At 45.6% G+C, this 18170-nt stretch overlaps 13 non-coding genes across 13 annotated transcripts; all 13 read right to left on the bottom strand.

Moving 5' to 3' along the window:
- Nucleotides 1–563: 563 nt before the first annotated feature.
- Nucleotides 564–754, bottom strand: LOC141159295 (U2 spliceosomal RNA). The gene has a single exon (XR_012249303.1). It is a non-coding gene; the product is annotated as a U2 spliceosomal RNA (small nuclear RNA).
- A 1115-nt stretch (nt 755–1869) lies between these two features.
- On the bottom strand, nt 1870–2060 carry LOC141159293 (U2 spliceosomal RNA). Its single transcript, XR_012249301.1, has one exon. It is a non-coding gene; the product is annotated as a U2 spliceosomal RNA (small nuclear RNA).
- A 1115-nt stretch (nt 2061–3175) lies between these two features.
- LOC141159291 (U2 spliceosomal RNA) lies at nt 3176–3366 on the bottom strand. Its single transcript, XR_012249300.1, has one exon. It is a non-coding gene; the product is annotated as a U2 spliceosomal RNA (small nuclear RNA).
- Nucleotides 3367–4485: 1119 nt separating this feature from the next.
- On the bottom strand, nt 4486–4672 carry LOC141160219 (U2 spliceosomal RNA). The gene has a single exon (XR_012250173.1). It is a non-coding gene; the product is annotated as a U2 spliceosomal RNA (small nuclear RNA).
- A 2003-nt stretch (nt 4673–6675) lies between these two features.
- On the bottom strand, nt 6676–6866 carry LOC141159290 (U2 spliceosomal RNA). Its single transcript, XR_012249299.1, has one exon. It is a non-coding gene; the product is annotated as a U2 spliceosomal RNA (small nuclear RNA).
- Nucleotides 6867–7986: 1120 nt separating this feature from the next.
- On the bottom strand, nt 7987–8177 carry LOC141159289 (U2 spliceosomal RNA). The gene has a single exon (XR_012249298.1). It is a non-coding gene; the product is annotated as a U2 spliceosomal RNA (small nuclear RNA).
- A 1115-nt stretch (nt 8178–9292) lies between these two features.
- Nucleotides 9293–9483, bottom strand: LOC141159288 (U2 spliceosomal RNA). The gene has a single exon (XR_012249297.1). It is a non-coding gene; the product is annotated as a U2 spliceosomal RNA (small nuclear RNA).
- A 1114-nt stretch (nt 9484–10597) lies between these two features.
- Nucleotides 10598–10788, bottom strand: LOC141159481 (U2 spliceosomal RNA). Its single transcript, XR_012249487.1, has one exon. It is a non-coding gene; the product is annotated as a U2 spliceosomal RNA (small nuclear RNA).
- Nucleotides 10789–11901: 1113 nt separating this feature from the next.
- On the bottom strand, nt 11902–12092 carry LOC141159480 (U2 spliceosomal RNA). Its single transcript, XR_012249486.1, has one exon. It is a non-coding gene; the product is annotated as a U2 spliceosomal RNA (small nuclear RNA).
- A 1114-nt stretch (nt 12093–13206) lies between these two features.
- LOC141159287 (U2 spliceosomal RNA) lies at nt 13207–13397 on the bottom strand. The gene has a single exon (XR_012249296.1). It is a non-coding gene; the product is annotated as a U2 spliceosomal RNA (small nuclear RNA).
- Nucleotides 13398–14512: 1115 nt separating this feature from the next.
- On the bottom strand, nt 14513–14703 carry LOC141159286 (U2 spliceosomal RNA). Its single transcript, XR_012249295.1, has one exon. It is a non-coding gene; the product is annotated as a U2 spliceosomal RNA (small nuclear RNA).
- Nucleotides 14704–15816: 1113 nt separating this feature from the next.
- LOC141159479 (U2 spliceosomal RNA) lies at nt 15817–16007 on the bottom strand. Its single transcript, XR_012249485.1, has one exon. It is a non-coding gene; the product is annotated as a U2 spliceosomal RNA (small nuclear RNA).
- A 1115-nt stretch (nt 16008–17122) lies between these two features.
- LOC141159679 (U2 spliceosomal RNA) lies at nt 17123–17313 on the bottom strand. Its single transcript, XR_012249681.1, has one exon. It is a non-coding gene; the product is annotated as a U2 spliceosomal RNA (small nuclear RNA).
- Nucleotides 17314–18170: the final 857 nt, after the last annotated feature.

Here is an 18170-nt window from a genome sequence, read left to right as displayed (position 1 = left end):
TTGGGTTGGTTTCTCTTTTATAGTCTGCAGGCATTAAATGAAAGAAGTCAGTGTTCCAGCAGAGGGAGACAACGTTTCAGAAAAGGCATTGTAGCAAACCAAAAAAGAAATTTTAAGCGCAGCAGAGTAACCAGCTCACATACCTGTTAGCTCAGGTGAGTTTAAAAGGCTGCTGTTGATAACAAGGGCATTTGCTAAATAGATGGTGTGTGTGCAACAATATACTGAAAGGTCAATTATATTGTGCAGCTTATCTCACCACCTGTAGTTATTTAGGTGAAAGCTCCAAAATGCTTGCCTAATATGTCTGTTTATCCAAAAGGAAGTATAGAGGGAGAGCTAGATAGATAGCATTGCATTACATTACATGGCAATGCAATGCACAGTTGCTGAAGTTGAACCAAAATGAGCTTGTCATCTGGCTTCTGCAACTTTTAACATGAAAAATCCAATGAGGAGAAGAAAAGCAAAGCCAAAGAGTCCATCCCAAAATCCGACAAACAAGCCAAATGAACAAAAAGCATTGAATTCAATTCTTTCTGATTTTAGAAACTGCATTAAAGAAGGGGTGCACCGGTCCTGGAGATACTGCAATACCAGGTCAATGCGTGGAGTGGACAGAGCAAGCTCTTTTTCCATCTCCCTGTTCTAAAAATCCATTTAATATATGGTCCCCAGATAGGGGACGTATCAGATATTAAACTGATAAGAACAGATACTACACTTGATCTTAGCCAAAAGGCCGAGAAGCGATAACCAGAATTGGTTTCCGACTACGGTGCCACCCAAGGATTCTGAAAAGTCCATTTGTGGAGATGGCCACCTGGACTCCCGTTAAGAAGACATGCTGTCAACCTCTAGATCCCTCACATGCCTGCACCTTTCGGCTTGCTGCTGCTGCAATCCACGCGTTTTAGATCTGCATAACTCCACCTCTTTTAGCACAGTACCCTCAACCCCCGGCTGTTCCCACCCGCCTCAACACCGTTGGAAGGGAGGAGAACCAATTAAGGCGGGGGGGGGGTGGAACGAGCAGCTGTCTACCCTTAGCAGGAGGGTTGCTGATTAATTACCTCTCCTGCTGCTGCTGCTGCTGGCTGTCCAGCAGCAGACTGAAGGTGGCTGCTGCTGTGCGCAGGTATATAAAGGCTCAGAGCCTATTATGACACGCGCAGCCAGCGTTCCATTGCCACCTTCCGTCTACTGCAGGCGGGATACCTGGATGGCTGAATGTCACTGAGAAGCTCACAGAGACCGCCATAAGCAACAGTTTAAAAGAATGCCACAGACTAATCAACCAAACTTTTTGGGTTGGTTTCTCTTTTATAGTCTGCAGGCATTAAATGAAAGAAGTCAGTGTTCCAGCAGAGGGAGACAACGTTTCAGAAAAGGCATTGTAGCAAACCAAAAAAGAAATTTTAAGCACAGCAGAGTAACCAGCTCACATACCTGTTAGCTCAGGTGAGTTTAATAGGCTGCTGTTGATAACAAGGGCATTTGCTAAATAGATGGTGTGTGTGCAACAATATACTGAAAGGTCAATTATATTGTGCAGCTTATCTCACCACCTGTAGTTATTTAGGTGAAAGCTCCAAAATGCTTGCCTAATATGTCTGTTTATCCAAAAGGAAGTATAGAGGGAGAGCTAGATAGATAGCATTGCATTACATTACATGGCAATGCAATGCACAGTTGCTGAAGTTGAACCAAAATGAGCTTGTCATCTGGCTTCTGCAACTTTTAACATGAAAAATCCAATGAGGAGAAGAAAAGCAAAGCCAAAGAGTCCATCCCAAAATCCGACAAACAAGCCAAATGAACAAAAAGCATTGAATTCAATTCTTTCTGATTTTAGAAACTGCATTAAAGAAGGGGTGCACCGGTCCTGGAGATACTGCAATACCAGGTCAATGCGTGGAGTGGACAGAGCAAGCTCTTTTTCCATCTCCCTGTTCTAAAAATCCATTTAATATATGGTCCCCAGATAGGGGACGTATCAGATATTAAACTGATAAGAACAGATACTACACTTGATCTTAGCCAAAAGGCCGAGAAGCGATAACCAGAATTGGTTTCCGACTACGGTGCCACCCAAGGATTCTGAAAAGTCCATTTGTGGAGATGGCCACCTGGACTCCCGTTAAGAAGACATGCTGTCAACCTCTAGATCCCTCACATGCCTGCACTTTTCGGCTTGCTGCTGCTGCAATCCACGCGTTTTAGATCTGCATAACTCCACCTCTTTTAGCACAGTACCCTCAACCCCCGGCTGTTCCCACCCGCCTCAACACCGTTGGAAGGGAGGAGAACCAATTAAGGTGGGGGGGGGGTGGAACGAGCAGCTGTCTACCCTTAGCAGGAGGGTTGCTGATTAATTACCTCTCCTGCTGCTGCTGCTGCTGGCTGTCCAGCAGCAGACTGAAGGTGGCTGCTGCTGTGCGCAGGTATATAAAGGCTCAGAGCCTATTATGACACGCGCAGCCAGCGTTCCATTGCCACATTCCGTCTACTGCAGGCGGGATACCTGGATGGCTGAATGTCACTGAGAAGCTCACAGAGACCGCCATAAGCAACAGTTTAAAAGAATGCCACAGACTAATCAACCAAACTTTTTGGGTTGGTTTCTCTTTTATAGTCTGCAGGCATTAAATGAAAGAAGTCAGTGTTCCAGCAGAGGGAGACAACGTTTCAGAAAAGGCATTGTAGCAAACCAAAAAAGAAATTTTAAGCGCAGCAGAGTAACCAGCTCACATACCTGTTAGCTCAGGTGAGTTTAAAAGGCTGCTGTTGATAACAAGGGCATTTGCTAAATAGATGGTGTGTGTGCAACAATATACTGAAAGGTCAATTATATTGTGCAGCTTATCTCACCACCTGTAGTTATTTAGGTGAAAGCTCCAAAATGCTTGCCTAATATGTCTGTTTATCCAAAAGGAAGTATAGAGGGAGAGCTAGATAGATAGCATTGCATTACATTACATGGCAATGCAATGCACAGTTGCTGAAGTTGAACCAAAATGAGCTTGTCATCTGGCTTCTGCAACTTTTAACATGAAAAATCCAATGAGGAGAAGAAAAGCAAAGCCAAAGAGTCCATCCCAAAATCCGACAAACAAGCCAAATGAACAAAAAGCATTGAATTCAATTCTTTCTGATTTTAGAAACTGCATTAAAGAAGGGGTGCACCGGTCCTGGAGATACTGCAATACCAGGTCAATGCGTGGAGTGGACAGAGCAAGCTCTTTTTCCATCTCCCTGTTCTAAAAATCCATTTAATATATGGTCCCCAGATAGGGGACGTATCAGATATTAAACTGATAAGAACAGATACTACACTTGATCTTAGCCAAAAGGCCGAGAAGCGATAACCAGAATTGGTTTCCGACTACGGTGCCACCCAAGGATTCTGAAAAGTCCATTTGTGGAGATGGCCACCTGGACTCCCGTTAAGAAGACATGCTGTCAACCTCTAGATCCCTCACATGCCTGCACTTTTCGGCTTGCTGCTGCTGCAATCCACGCGTTTTAGATCTGCATAACTCCACCTCTTTTAGCACAGTACCCTCAACCCCCGTCTGTTCCCACCCGCCTCAACACCGTTGGAAGGGAGGAGAACCAATTAAGGCGGGGGGGGGGGGGGTGGAACGAGCAGCTGTCTACCCTTAGCAGGAGGGTTGCTGATTAATTACCTCTCCTGCTGCTGCTGCTGCTGGCTGTCCAGCAGCAGACTGAAGGTGGCTGCTGCTGTGCGCAGGTATATAAAGGCTCAGAGCCTATTATGACACGCGCAGCCAGCGTTCCATTGCCACATTCCGTCTACTGCAGGCGGGATACCTGGATGGCTGAATGTCACTGAGAAGCTCACAGAGACCGCCATAAGCAACAGTTTAAAAGAATGCCACAGACTAATCAACCAAACTTTTTGGGTTGGTTTCTCTTTTATAGTCTGCAGGCATTAAATGAAAGAAGTCAGTGTTCCAGCAGAGGGAGACAACGTTTCAGAAAAGGCATTGTAGCAAACCAAAAAAGAAATTTTAAGCGCAGCAGAGTAACCAGCTCACATACCTGTTAGCTCAGGTGAGTTTAAAAGGCTGCTGTTGATAACAAGGGCATTTGCTAAATAGATGGTGTGTGTGCAACAATATACTGAAAGGTCAATTATATTGTGCAGCTTATCTCACCACCTGTAGTTATTTAGGTGAAAGCTCCAAAATGCTTGCCTAATATGTCTGTTTATCCAAAAGGAAGTATAGAGGGAGAGCTAGATAGATAGCATTGCATTACATTACATGGCAATGCAATGCACAGTTGCTGAAGTTGAACCAAAATGAGCTTGTCATCTGGCTTCTGCAACTTTTAACATGAAAAATCCAATGAGGAGAAGAAAAGCAAAGCCAAAGAGTCCATCCCAAAATCCGACAAACAAGCCAAATGAACAAAAAGCATTGAATTCAATTCTTTCTGATTTTAGAAACTGCATTAAAGAAGGGGTGCACCGGTCCTGGAGATACTGCAATACCAGGTCAATGCGTGGAGTGGACAGAGCAAGCTCTTTTTCCATCTCCCTGTTCTAAAAATCCATTTAATATATGGTCCCCAGATAGGGGACGTATCAGATATTAAACTGATAAGAACAGATTTTTTTTTTTTTTTTTTGTTTCGAAAGCCCGAATTCGTGTACAAAACCCGAGTGCGCTTAAAAAAGTGACAAGTGCCACAAAAAAAGTGCACTAGGATGCTGGTCTTCTTGAAACCCTCTCCAAAAGGAGAAGGGTCCCCCAAACCATTCCCCGTCCCTCCGAGCCAAAAGGCCACAGCGAGGAACAGGGACAAAAAGCCACCTCCAGCCGAAGCCAGAGGCGACCCAATCTTACCCCCAGCACCTGCCCGAGTTCTCACCCGAGCAAGGCACTGCGAGCCAAAGACTGTGCTCCCCTCCCGGAAGAGGGGAGCCAACAACGCTCTCCTCCCGAAAGAGGAGAGCCAGGGGGGTTCAGGGGGGAGCGGAACCTGATGGCCACACACTCCCCCCCTAGACCTGCCAAGAGAGGAACCCGTAAGGGAACCGCATCCCGACAAAATCCTAGTAGGACGTGACACACGTGAATAAGTGGACACACAGTGACAAAGAAATTAAATAAATAGTGAAGGTTTCACAGTATAATACTGCCCGGACCTTCGACCGGGAATTGAAAAATTCCCCATCCTAAGGCCAGAAGGCCCGGAATAAGGGTGTGTGCGAAGAAAGAAAATTTAAAGTGCTTGTGCAAATGTGCCATAAACTCAAGTGGGGTTCCCAATCCCAGTGAGTTAAGGCACCCCAGGGTCACCACTCCTGGGGCACTTCACACTTCGGGCTTTCGATCTTCCCCGGCCCAATGGCGTCGATCCTGGGGGGCCATGCTTTCCACCAGATGACTATATTAGCCACCTGGCGTACTAACAAGCGCCTAAACCCCAGTGTGCATAATGTATCAATCTACTAGGGCGGCCAACATCCAAAACCGCCTTTTCGAAAGATACTACACTTGGTCTTAGCCAAAAGGCCGAGAAGCGATAACCAGAATTGGTTTCCGACTACGGTGCCACCCAAGGATTCTGAAAAGTCCATTTGTGGAGATGGCCACCTGGACTCCCGTTAAGAAGACATGCTGTCAACCTCTAGATCCCTCACATGCCTGCAGTTTTCGGCTTGCTGCTGCTGCAATCCACGCGTTTTAGATCTGCATAACTCCACCTCTTTTAGCACAGTACCCTCAACCCCCGGCTGTTCCCACCCGCCTCAACACCGTTGGAAGGGAGGAGAACCAATTAAGGCGGGGGGGGGGGGTGGAACGAGCAGCTGTCTACCCTTAGCAGGAGGGTTGCTGATTAATTACCTCTCCTGCTGCTGCTGCTGCTGGCTGTCCAGCAGCAGACTGAAGGTGGCTGCTGCTGTGCGCAGGTATATAAAGGCTCAGAGCCTATTATGACACGCGCAGCCAGCGTTCCATTGCCACATTCCGTCTACTGCAGGCGGGATACCTGGATGGCTGAATGTCACTGAGAAGCTCACAGAGACCGCCATAAGCAACAGTTTAAAAGAATGCCACAGACTAATCAACCAAACTTTTTGGGTTGGTTTCTCTTTTATAGTCTGCAGGCATTAAATGAAAGAAGTCAGTGTTCCAGCAGAGGGAGACAACGTTTCAGAAAAGGCATTGTAGCAAACCAAAAAAGAAATTTTAAGCGCAGCAGAGTAACCAGCTCACATACCTGTTAGCTCAGGTGAGTTTAAAAGGCTGCTGTTGATAACAAGGGCATTTGCTAAATAGATGGTGTGTGTGCAACAATATACTGAAAGGTCAATTATATTGTGCAGCTTATCTCACCACCTGTAGTTATTTAGGTGAAAGCTCCAAAATGCTTGCCTAATATTTCTGTTTATCCAAAAGGAAGTATAGAGGGAGAGCTAGATAGATAGCATTGCATTAGATTACATGGCAATGCAATGCACAGTTGCTGAAGTTGAACCAAAATGAGCTTGTCATCTGGCTTCTGCAACTTTTAACATGAAAAATCCAATGAGGAGAAGAAAAGCAAAGCCAAAGAGTCCATCCCAAAATCCGACAAACAAGCCAAATGAACAAAAAGCATTGAATTCAATTCTTTCTGATTTTAGAAACTGCATTAAAGAAGGGGTGCACCGGTCCTGGAGATACTGCAATACCAGGTCAATGCGTGGAGTGGACAGAGCAAGCTCTTTTTCCATCTCCCTGTTCTAAAAATCCATTTAATATATGGTCCCCAGATAGGGGACGTATCAGATATTAAACTGATAAGAACAGATACTACACTTGATCTTAGCCAAAAGGCCGAGAAGCGATAACCAGAATTGGTTTCCGACTACGGTGCCACCCAAGGATTCTGAAAAGTCCATTTGTGGAGATGGCCACCTGGACTCCCGTTAAGAAGACATGCTGTCAACCTCTAGATCCCTCACATGCCTGCACTTTTCGGCTTGCTGCTGCTGCAATCCACGCGTTTTAGATCTGCATAACTCCACCTCTTTTAGCACAGTACCCTCAACCCCCGGCTGTTCCCACCTGCCTCAACACCGTTGGAAGGGAGGAGAACCAATTAAGGCGGGGGGGGGGGGGGGTGGAACGAGCAGCTGTCTACCCTTAGCAGGAGGGTTGCTGATTAATTACCTCTCCTGCTGCTGCTGCTGCTGGCTGTCCAGCAGCAGACTGAAGGTGGCTGCTGCTGTGCGCAGGTATATAAAGGCTCAGAGCCTATTATGACACGCGCAGCCAGCGTTCCATTGCCACATTCCGTCTACTGCAGGCGGGATACCTGGATGGCTGAATGTCACTGAGAAGCTCACAGAGACCGCCATAAGCAACAGTTTAAAAGAATGCCACAGACTAATCAACCAAACTTTTTGGGTTGGTTTCTCTTTTATAGTCTGCAGGCATTAAATGAAAGAAGTCAGTGTTCCAGCAGAGGGAGACAACGTTTCAGAAAAGGCATTGTAGCAAACCAAAAAAGAAATTTTAAGCGCAGCAGAGTAACCAGCTCACATACCTGTTAGCTCAGGTGAGTTTAAAAGGCTGCTGTTGATAACAAGGGCATTTGCTAAATAGATGGTGTGTGTGCAACAATATACTGAAAGGTCAATTATATTGTGCAGCTTATCTCACCACCTGTAGTTATTTAGGTGAAAGCTCCAAAATGCTTGCCTAATATGTCTGTTTATCCAAAAGGAAGTATAGAGGGAGAGCTAGATAGATAGCATTGCATTACATTACATGGCAATGCAATGCACAGTTGCTGAAGTTGAACCAAAATGAGCTTGTCATCTGGCTTCTGCAACTTTTAACATGAAAAATCCAATGAGGAGAAGAAAAGCAAAGCCAAAGAGTCCATCCCAAAATCCGACAAACAAGCCAAATGAACAAAAAGCATTGAATTCAATTCTTTCTGATTTTAGAAACTGCATTAAAGAAGGGGTGCACCGGTCCTGGAGATACTGCAATACCAGGTCAATGCGTGGAGTGGACAGAGCAAGCTCTTTTTCCATCTCCCTGTTCTAAAAATCCATTTAATATATGGTCCCCAGATAGGGGACGTATCAGATATTAAACTGATAAGAACAGATACTACACTTGATCTTAGCCAAAAGGCCGAGAAGCGATAACCAGAATTGGTTTCCGACTACGGTGCCACCCAAGGATTCTGAAAAGTCCATTTGTGGAGATGGCCACCTGGACTCCCGTTAAGAAGACATGCTGTCAACCTCTAGATCCCTCACATGCCTGCACTTTTCGGCTTGCTGCTGCTGCAATCCACGCGTTTTAGATCTGCATAACTCCACCTCTTTTAGCACAGTACCCTCAACCCCCGGCTGTTCCCACCCGCCTCAACACCGTTGGAAGGGAGGAGAACCAATTAAGGTGGGGGGGGGGTGGAACGAGCAGCTGTCTACCCTTAGCAGGAGGGTTGCTGATTAATTACCTCTCCTGCTGCTGCTGCTGCTGGCTGTCCAGCAGCAGACTGAAGGTGGCTGCTGCTGTGCGCAGGTATATAAAGGCTCAGAGCCTATTATGACACGCGCAGCCAGCGTTCCATTGCCACATTCCGTCTACTGCAGGCGGGATACCTGGATGGCTGAATGTCACTGAGAAGCTCACAGAGACCGCCATAAGCAACAGTTTAAAAGAATGCCACAGACTAATCAACCAAACTTTTTGGGTTGGTTTCTCTTTTATAGTCTGCAGGCATTAAATGAAAGAAGTCAGTGTTCCAGCAGAGGGAGACAACGTTTCAGAAAAGGCATTGTAGCAAACCAAAAAAGAAATTTTAAGCGCAGCAGAGTAACCAGCTCACATACCTGTTAGCTCAGGTGAGTTTAAAAGGCTGCTGTTGATAACAAGGGCATTTGCTAAATAGATGGTGTGTGTGCAACAATATACTGAAAGGTCAATTATATTGTGCAGCTTATCTCACCACCTGTAGTTATTTAGGTGAAAGCTCCAAAATGCTTGCCTAATATGTCTGTTTATCCAAAAGGAAGTATAGAGGGAGAGCTAGATAGATAGCATTGCATTACATTACATGGCAATGCAATGCACAGTTGCTGAAGTTGAACCAAAATGAGCTTGTCATCTGGCTTCTGCAACTTTTAACATGAAAAATCCAATGAGGAGAAGAAAAGCAAAGCCAAAGAGTCCATCCCAAAATCCGACAAACAAGCCAAATGAACAAAAAGCATTGAATTCAATTCTTTCTGATTTTAGAAACTGCATTAAAGAAGGGGTGCACCGGTCCTGGAGATACTGCAATACCAGGTCAATGCGTGGAGTGGACAGAGCAAGCTCTTTTTCCATCTCCCTGTTCTAAAAATCCATTTAATATATGGTCCCCAGATAGGGGACGTATCAGATATTAAACTGATAAGAACAGATACTACACTTGATCTTAGCCAAAAGGCCGAGAAGCGATAACCAGAATTGGTTTCCGACTACGGTGCCACCCAAGGATTCTGAAAAGTCCATTTGTGGAGATGGCCACCTGGACTCCCGTTAAGAAGACATGCTGTCAACCTCTAGATCCCTCACATGCCTGCACTTTTCGGCTTGCTGCTGCTGCAATCCACGCGTTTTAGATCTGCATAACTCCACCTCTTTTAGCACAGTACCCTCAACCCCCGGCTGTTCCCACCCGCCTCAACACCGTTGGAAGGGAGGAGAACCAATTAAGGCGGGGGGGGGGGGTGGAACGAGCAGCTGTCTACCCTTAGCAGGAGGGTTGCTGATTAATTACCTCTCCTGCTGCTGCTGCTGGCTGTCCAGCAGCAGACTGAAGGTGGCTGCTGCTGTGCGCAGGTATATAAAGGCTCAGAGCCTATTATGACACGCGCAGCCAGCGTTCCATTGCCACATTCCGTCTACTGCAGGCGGGATACCTGGATGGCTGAATGTCACTGAGAAGCTCACAGAGACCGCCATAAGCAACAGTTTAAAAGAATGCCACAGACTAATCAACCAAACTTTTTGGGTTGGTTTCTCTTTTATAGTCTGCAGGCATTAAATGAAAGAAGTCAGTGTTCCAGCAGAGGGAGACAACGTTTCAGAAAAGGCATTGTAGCAAACCAAAAAAGAAATTTTAAGCGCAGCAGAGTAACCAGCTCACATACCTGTTAGCTCAGGTGAGTTTAAAAGGCTGCTGTTGATAACAAGGGCATTTGCTAAATAGATGGTGTGTGTGCAACAATATACTGAAAGGTCAATTATATTGTGCAGCTTATCTCACCACCTGTAGTTATTTAGGTGAAAGCTCCAAAATGCTTGCCTAATATGTCTGTTTATCCAAAAGGAAGTATAGAGGGAGAGCTAGATAGATAGCATTGCATTACATTACATGGCAATGCAATGCACAGTTGCTGAAGTTGAACCAAAATGAGCTTGTCATCTGGCTTCTGCAACTTTTAACATGAAAAATCCAATGAGGAGAGGAAAAGCAAAGCCAAAGAGTCCATCCCAAAATCCGACAAACAAGCCAAATGAACAAAAAGCATTGAATTCAATTCTTTCTGATTTTAGAAACTGCATTAAAGAAGGGGTGCACCGGTCCTGGAGATACTGCAATACCAGGTCAATGCGTGGAGTGGACAGAGCAAGCTCTTTTTCCATCTCCCTGTTCTAAAAATCCATTTAATATATGGTCCCCAGATAGGGGACGTATCAGATATTAAACTGATAAGAACAGATACTACACTTGATCTTAGCCAAAAGGCCGAGAAGTGATAACCAGAATTGGTTTCCGACTACGGTGCCACCCAAGGATTCTGAAAAGTCCATTTGTGGAGATGGCCACCTGGACTCCCGTTAAGAAGACATGCTGTCAACCTCTAGATCCCTCACATGCCTGCACTTTTCGGCTTGCTGCTGCTGCAATCCACGCGTTTTAGATCTGCATAACTCCACCTCTTTTAGCACAGTACCCTCAACCCCCGGCTGTTCCCACCCGCCTCAACACCGTTGGAAGGGAGGAGAACCAATTAAGGCGGGGGGGGGGGTGGAACGAGCAGCTGTCTACCCTTAGCAGGAGGGTTGCTGATTAATTACCTCTCCTGCTGCTGCTGCTGGCTGTCCAGCAGCAGACTGAAGGTGGCTGCTGCTGTGCGCAGGTATATAAAGGCTCAGAGCCTATTATGACACGCGCAGCCAGCGTTCCATTGCCACATTCCGTCTACTGCAGGCGGGATACCTGGATGGCTGAATGTCACTGAGAAGCTCACAGAGACCGCCATAAGCAACAGTTTAAAAGAATGCCACAGACTAATCAACCAAACTTTTTGGGTTGGTTTCTCTTTTATAGTCTGCAGGCATTAAATGAAAGAAGTCAGTGTTCCAGCAGAGGGAGACAACGTTTCAGAAAAGGCATTGTAGCAAACCAAAAAAGAAATTTTAAGCGCAGCAGAGTAACCAGCTCACATACCTGTTAGCTCAGGTGAGTTTAAAAGGCTGCTGTTGATAACAAGGGCATTTGCTAAATAGATGGTGTGTGTGCAACAATATACTGAAAGGTCAATTATATTGTGCAGCTTATCTCACCACCTGTAGTTATTTAGGTGAAAGCTCCAAAATGCTTGCCTAATATGTCTGTTTATCCAAAAGGAAGTATAGAGGGAGAGCTAGATAGATAGCATTGCATTACATTACATGGCAATGCAATGCACAGTTGCTGAAGTTGAACCAAAATGAGCTTGTCATCTGGCTTCTGCAACTTTTAACATGAAAAATCCAATGAGGAGAGGAAAAGCAAAGCCAAAGAGTCCATCCCAAAATCCGACAAACAAGCCAAATGAACAAAAAGCATTGAATTCAATTCTTTCTGATTTTAGAAACTGCATTAAAGAAGGGGTGCACCGGTCCTGGAGATACTGCAATACCAGGTCAATGCGTGGAGTGGACAGAGCAAGCTCTTTTTCCATCTCCCTGTTCTAAAAATCCATTTAATATATGGTCCCCAGATAGGGGACGTATCAGATATTAAACTGATAAGAACAGATACTACACTTGATCTTAGCCAAAAGGCCGAGAAGTGATAACCAGAATTGGTTTCCGACTACGGTGCCACCCAAGGATTCTGAAAAGTCCATTTGTGGAGATGGCCACCTGGACTCCCGTTAAGAAGACATGCTGTCAACCTCTAGATCCCTCACATGCCTGCACTTTTCGGCTTGCTGCTGCTGCAATCCACGCGTTTTAGATCTGCATAACTCCACCTCTTTTAGCACAGTACCCTCAACCCCCGGCTGTTCCCACCCGCCTCAACACCGTTGGAAGGGAGGAGAACCATTTAAGGCGGGGGGGGGGGGTGGAACGAGCAGCTGTCTACCCTTAGCAGGAGGGTTGCTGATTAATTACCTCTCCTGCTGCTGCTGCTGGCTGTCCAGCAGCAGACTGAAGGTGGCTGCTGCTGTGCGCAGGTATATAAAGGCTCAGAGCCTATTATGACACGCGCAGCCAGCGTTCCATTGCCACATTCCATCTACTGCAGGCGGGATACCTGGATGGCTGAATGTCACTGAGAAGCTCACAGAGACCGCCATAAGCAACAGTTTAAAAGAATGCCACAGACTAATCAACCAAACTTTTTGGGTTGGTTTCTCTTTTATAGTCTGCAGGCATTAAATGAAAGAAGTCAGTGTTCCAGCAGAGGGAGACAACGTTTCAGAAAAGGCATTGTAGCAAACCAAAAAAGAAATTTTAAGCGCAGCAGAGTAACCAGCTCACATACCTGTTAGCTCAGGTGAGTTTAAAAGGCTGCTGTTGATAACAAGGGCATTTGCTAAATAGATGGTGTGTGTGCAACAATATACTGAAAGGTCAATTATATTGTGCAGCTTATCTCACCACCTGTAGTTATTTAGGTGAAAGCTCCAAAATGCTTGCCTAATATGTCTGTTTATCCAAAAGGAAGTATAGAGGGAGAGCTAGATAGATAGCATTGCATTACATTACATGGCAATGCAATGCACAGTTGCTGAAGTTGAACCAAAATGAGCTTGTCATCTGGCTTCTGCAACTTTTAACATGAAAAATCCAATGAGGAGAAGAAAAGCAAAGCCAAAGAGTCCATCCCAAAATCCGACAAACAAGCCAAATGAACAAAAAGCATTGAATTCAATTCTTTCTGATTTTAGAAACTGCATTAAAGAAGGGGTGCACCGGTCCTGGAGATACTGCAATACCAGGTCAATGCGTGGAGTGGACAGAGCAAGCTCTTTTTCCATCTCCCTGTTCTAAAAATCCATTTAATATATGGTCCCCAGATAGGGGACGTATCAGATATTAAACTGATAAGAACAGATACTACACTTGATCTTAGCCAAAAGGCCGAGAAGCGATAACCAGAATTGGTTTCCGACTACGGTGCCACCCAAGGATTCTGAAAAGTCCATTTGTGGAGATGGCCACCTGGACTCCCGTTAAGAAGACATGCTGTCAACCTCTAGATCCCTCACATGCCTGCACTTTTCGGCTTGCTGCTGCTGCAATCCACGCGTTTTAGATCTGCATAACTCCACCTCTTTTAGCACAGTACCCTCAACCCCCGGCTGTTCCCACCCGCCTCAACACCGTTGGAAGGGAGGAGAACCAATTAAGGTGGGGGGGGGGTGGAACGAGCAGCTGTCTACCCTTAGCAGGAGGGTTGCTGATTAATTACCTCTCCTGCTGCTGCTGCTGCTGGCTGTCCAGCAGCAGACTGAAGGTGGCTGCTGCTGTGCGCAGGTATATAAAGGCTCAGAGCCTATTATGACACGCGCAGCCAGCGTTCCATTGCCACATTCCGTCTACTGCAGGCGGGATACCTGGATGGCTGAATGTCACTGAGAAGCTCACAGAGACCGCCATAAGCAACAGTTTAAAAGAATGCCACAGACTAATCAACCAAACTTTTTGGGTTGGTTTCTCTTTTATAGTCTGCAGGCATTAAATGAAAGAAGTCAGTGTTCCAGCAGAGGGAGACAACGTTTCAGAAAAGGCATTGTAGCAAACCAAAAAAGAAATTTTAAGCGCAGCAGAGTAACCAGCTCACATACCTGTTAGCTCAGGTGAGTTTAAAAGGCTGCTGTTGATAACAAGGGCATTTGCTAAATAGATGGTGTGTGTGCAACAATATACTGAAAGGTCAATTATATTGTGCAGCTTATCTCACCACCTGTAGTTATTTAGGTGAAAGCTCCAAAATGCTTGCCTAATATGTCTGTTTATCCAAAAGGAAGTATAGAGGGAGAGCTAGATAGATAGCATTGCATTACATTACATGGCAATGCAATGCACAGTTGCTGAAGTTGAACCAAAATGAGCTTGTCATCTGGCTTCTGCAACTTTTAACATGAAAAATCCAATGAGGAGAAGAAAAGCAAAGCCAAAGAGTCCATCCCAAAATCCGACAAACAAGCCAAATGAACAAAAAGCATTGAATTCAATTCTTTCTGATTTTAGAAACTGCATTAAAGAAGGGGTGCACCGGTCCTGGAGATACTGCAATACCAGGTCAATGCGTGGAGTGGACAGAGCAAGCTCTTTTTCCATCTCCCTGTTCTAAAAATCCATTTAATATATGGTCCCCAGATAGGGGACGTATCAGATATTAAACTGATAAGAACAGATACTACACTTGATCTTAGCCAAAAGGCCGAGAAGCGATAACCAGAATTGGTTTCCGACTACGGTGCCACCCAAGGATTCTGAAAAGTCCATTTGTGGAGATGGCCACCTGGACTCCCGTTAAGAAGACATGCTGTCAACCTCTAGATCCCTCACATGCCTGCACTTTTCGGCTTGCTGCTGCTGCAATCCACGCGTTTTAGATCTGCATAACTCCACCTCTTTTAGCACAGTACCCTCAACCCCCGGCTGTTCCCACCCGCCTCAACACCGTTGGAAGGGAGGAGAACCAATTAAGGCGGGGGGGGGGGTGGAACGAGCAGCTGTCTACCCTTAGCAGGAGGGTTGCTGATTAATTACCTCTCCTGCTGCTGCTGCTGGCTGTCCAGCAGCAGACTGAAGGTGGCTGCTGCTGTGCGCAGGTATATAAAGGCTCAGAGCCTATTATGACACGCGCAGCCAGCGTTCCATTGCCACATTCCGTCTACTGCAGGCGGGATACCTGGATGGCTGAATGTCACTGAGAAGCTCACAGAGACCGCCATAAGCAACAGTTTAAAAGAATGCCACAGACTAATCAACCAAACTTTTTGGGTTGGTTTCTCTTTTATAGTCTGCAGGCATTAAATGAAAGAAGTCAGTGTTCCAGCAGAGGGAGACAACGTTTCAGAAAAGGCATTGTAGCAAACCAAAAAAGAAATTTTAAGCGCAGCAGAGTAACCAGCTCACATACCTGTTAGCTCAGGTGAGTTTAAAAGGCTGCTGTTGATAACAAGGGCATTTGCTAAATAGATGGTGTGTGTGCAACAATATACTGAAAGGTCAATTATATTGTGCAGCTTATCTCACCACCTGTAGTTATTTAGGTGAAAGCTCCAAAATGCTTGCCTAATATGTCTGTTTATCCAAAAGGAAGTATAGAGGGAGAGCTAGATAGATAGCATTGCATTACATTACATGGCAATGCAATGCACAGTTGCTGAAGTTGAACCAAAATGAGCTTGTCATCTGGCTTCTGCAACTTTTAACATGAAAAATCCAATGAGGAGAGGAAAAGCAAAGCCAAAGAGTCCATCCCAAAATCCGACAAACAAGCCAAATGAACAAAAAGCATTGAATTCAATTCTTTCTGATTTTAGAAACTGCATTAAAGAAGGGGTGCACCGGTCCTGGAGATACTGCAATACCAGGTCAATGCGTGGAGTGGACAGAGCAAGCTCTTTTTCCATCTCCCTGTTCTAAAAATCCATTTAATATATGGTCCCCAGATAGGGGACGTATCAGATATTAAACTGATAAGAACAGATACTACACTTGATCTTAGCCAAAAGGCCGAGAAGTGATAACCAGAATTGGTTTCCGACTACGGTGCCACCCAAGGATTCTGAAAAGTCCATTTGTGGAGATGGCCACCTGGACTCCCGTTAAGAAGACATGCTGTCAACCTCTAGATCCCTCACATGCCTGCACTTTTCGGCTTGCTGCTGCTGCAATCCACGCGTTTTAGATCTGCATAACTCCACCTCTTTTAGCACAGTACCCTCAACCCCCGGCTGTTCCCACCCGCCTCAACACCGTTGGAAGGGAGGAGAACCATTTAAGGCGGGGGGGGGGGGGTGGAACGAGCAGCTGTCTACCCTTAGCAGGAGGGTTGCTGATTAATTACCTCTCCTGCTGCTGCTGCTGGCTGTCCAGCAGCAGACTGAAGGTGGCTGCTGCTGTGCGCAGGTATATAAAGGCTCAGAGCCTATTATGACACGCGCAGCCAGCGTTCCATTGCCACATTCCATCTACTGCAGGCGGGATACCTGGATGGCTGAATGTCACTGAGAAGCTCACAGAGACCGCCATAAGCAACAGTTTAAAAGAATGCCACAGACTAATCAACCAAACTTTTTGGGTTGGTTTCTCTTTTATAGTCTGCAGGCATTAAATGAAAGAAGTCAGTGTTCCAGCAGAGGGAGACAACGTTTCAGAAAAGGCATTGTAGCAAACCAAAAAAGAAATTTTAAGCGCAGCAGAGTAACCAGCTCACATACCTGTTAGCTCAGGTGAGTTTAAAAGGCTGCTGTTGATAACAAGGGCATTTGCTAAATAGATGGTGTGTGTGCAACAATATACTGAAAGGTCAATTATATTGTGCAGCTTATCTCACCACCTGTAGTTATTTAGGTGAAAGCTCCAAAATGCTTGCCTAATATGTCTGTTTATCCAAAAGGAAGTATAGAGGGAGAGCTAGATAGATAGCATTGCATTAGATTACATGGCAATGCAATGCACAGTTGCTGAAGTTGAACCAAAATGAGCTTGTCATCTGGCTTCTGCAACTTTTAACATGAAAAATCCAACGAGGAGAAGAAAAGCAAAGCCAAAGAGTCCATCCCAAAATCCGACAAACAAGCCAAATGAACAAAAAGCATTGAATTCAATTCTTTCTGATTTTAGAAACTGCATTAAAGAAGGGGTGCACCGGTCCTGGAGATACTGCAATACCAGGTCAATGCGTGGAGTGGACAGAGCAAGCTCTTTTTCCATCTCCCTGTTCTAAAAATCCATTTAATATATGGTCCCCAGATAGGAGACGTATCAGATATTAAACTGATAAGAACAGATACTACACTTGATCTTAGCCAAAAGGCCGAGAAGCGATAACCAGAATTGGTTTCCGACTACGGTGCCACCCAAGGATTCTGAAAAGTCCATTTGTGGAGATGGCCACCTGGACTCCCGTTAAGAAGACATGCTGTCAACCTCTAGATCCCTCACATGCCTGCACTTTTCGGCTTGCTGCTGCTGCAATCCACGCGTTTTAGATCTGCATAACTCCACCTCTTTTAGCACAGTACCCTCAACCCCCGGCTGTTCCCACCTGCCTCAACACCGTTGGAAGGGAGGAGAACCAATTAAGGCGGGGGGGGGGTGGAACGAGCAGCTGTCTACCCTTAGCAGGAGGGTTGCTGATTAATTACCTCTCCTGCTGCTGCTGCTGCTGGCTGTCCAGCAGCAGACTGAAGGTGGCTGCTGCTGTGCGCAGGTATATAAAGGCTCAGAGCCTATTATGACACGCGCAGCCAGCGTTCCATTGCCACATTCCGTCTACTGCAGGCGGGATACCTGGATGGCTGAATGTCACTGAGAAGCTCACAGAGACCGCCATAAGCAACAGTTTAAAAGAATGCCACAGACTAATCAACCAAACTTTTTGGGTTGGTTTCTCTTTTATAGTCTGCAGGCATTAAATGAAAGAAGTCAGTGTTCCAGCAGAGGGAGACAACGTTTCAGAAAAGGCATTGTAGCAAACCAAAAAAGAAATTTTAAGCGCAGCAGAGTAACCAGCTCACATACCTGTTAGCTCAGGTGAGTTTAAAAGGCTGCTGTTGATAACAAGGGCATTTGCTAAATAGATGGTGTGTGTGCAACAATATACTGAAAGGTCAATTATATTGTGCAGCTTATCTCACCACCTGTAGTTATTTAGGTGAAAGCTCCAAAATGCTTGCCTAATAT

The sequence above is a fragment of the Phyllobates terribilis genome, unplaced genomic scaffold (assembly GCF_046119375.1).
Source record: "Phyllobates terribilis strain yellow unplaced genomic scaffold, ASM4611937v1 Scaffold_8__6_contigs__length_399053987, whole genome shotgun sequence".
Classification (NCBI taxonomy): Eukaryota; Metazoa; Chordata; class Amphibia; order Anura; family Dendrobatidae; genus Phyllobates; species Phyllobates terribilis.
Note: the sequence above shows the minus strand (reverse complement) of the source record. Positions and strands in the feature narration are given on the sequence as shown.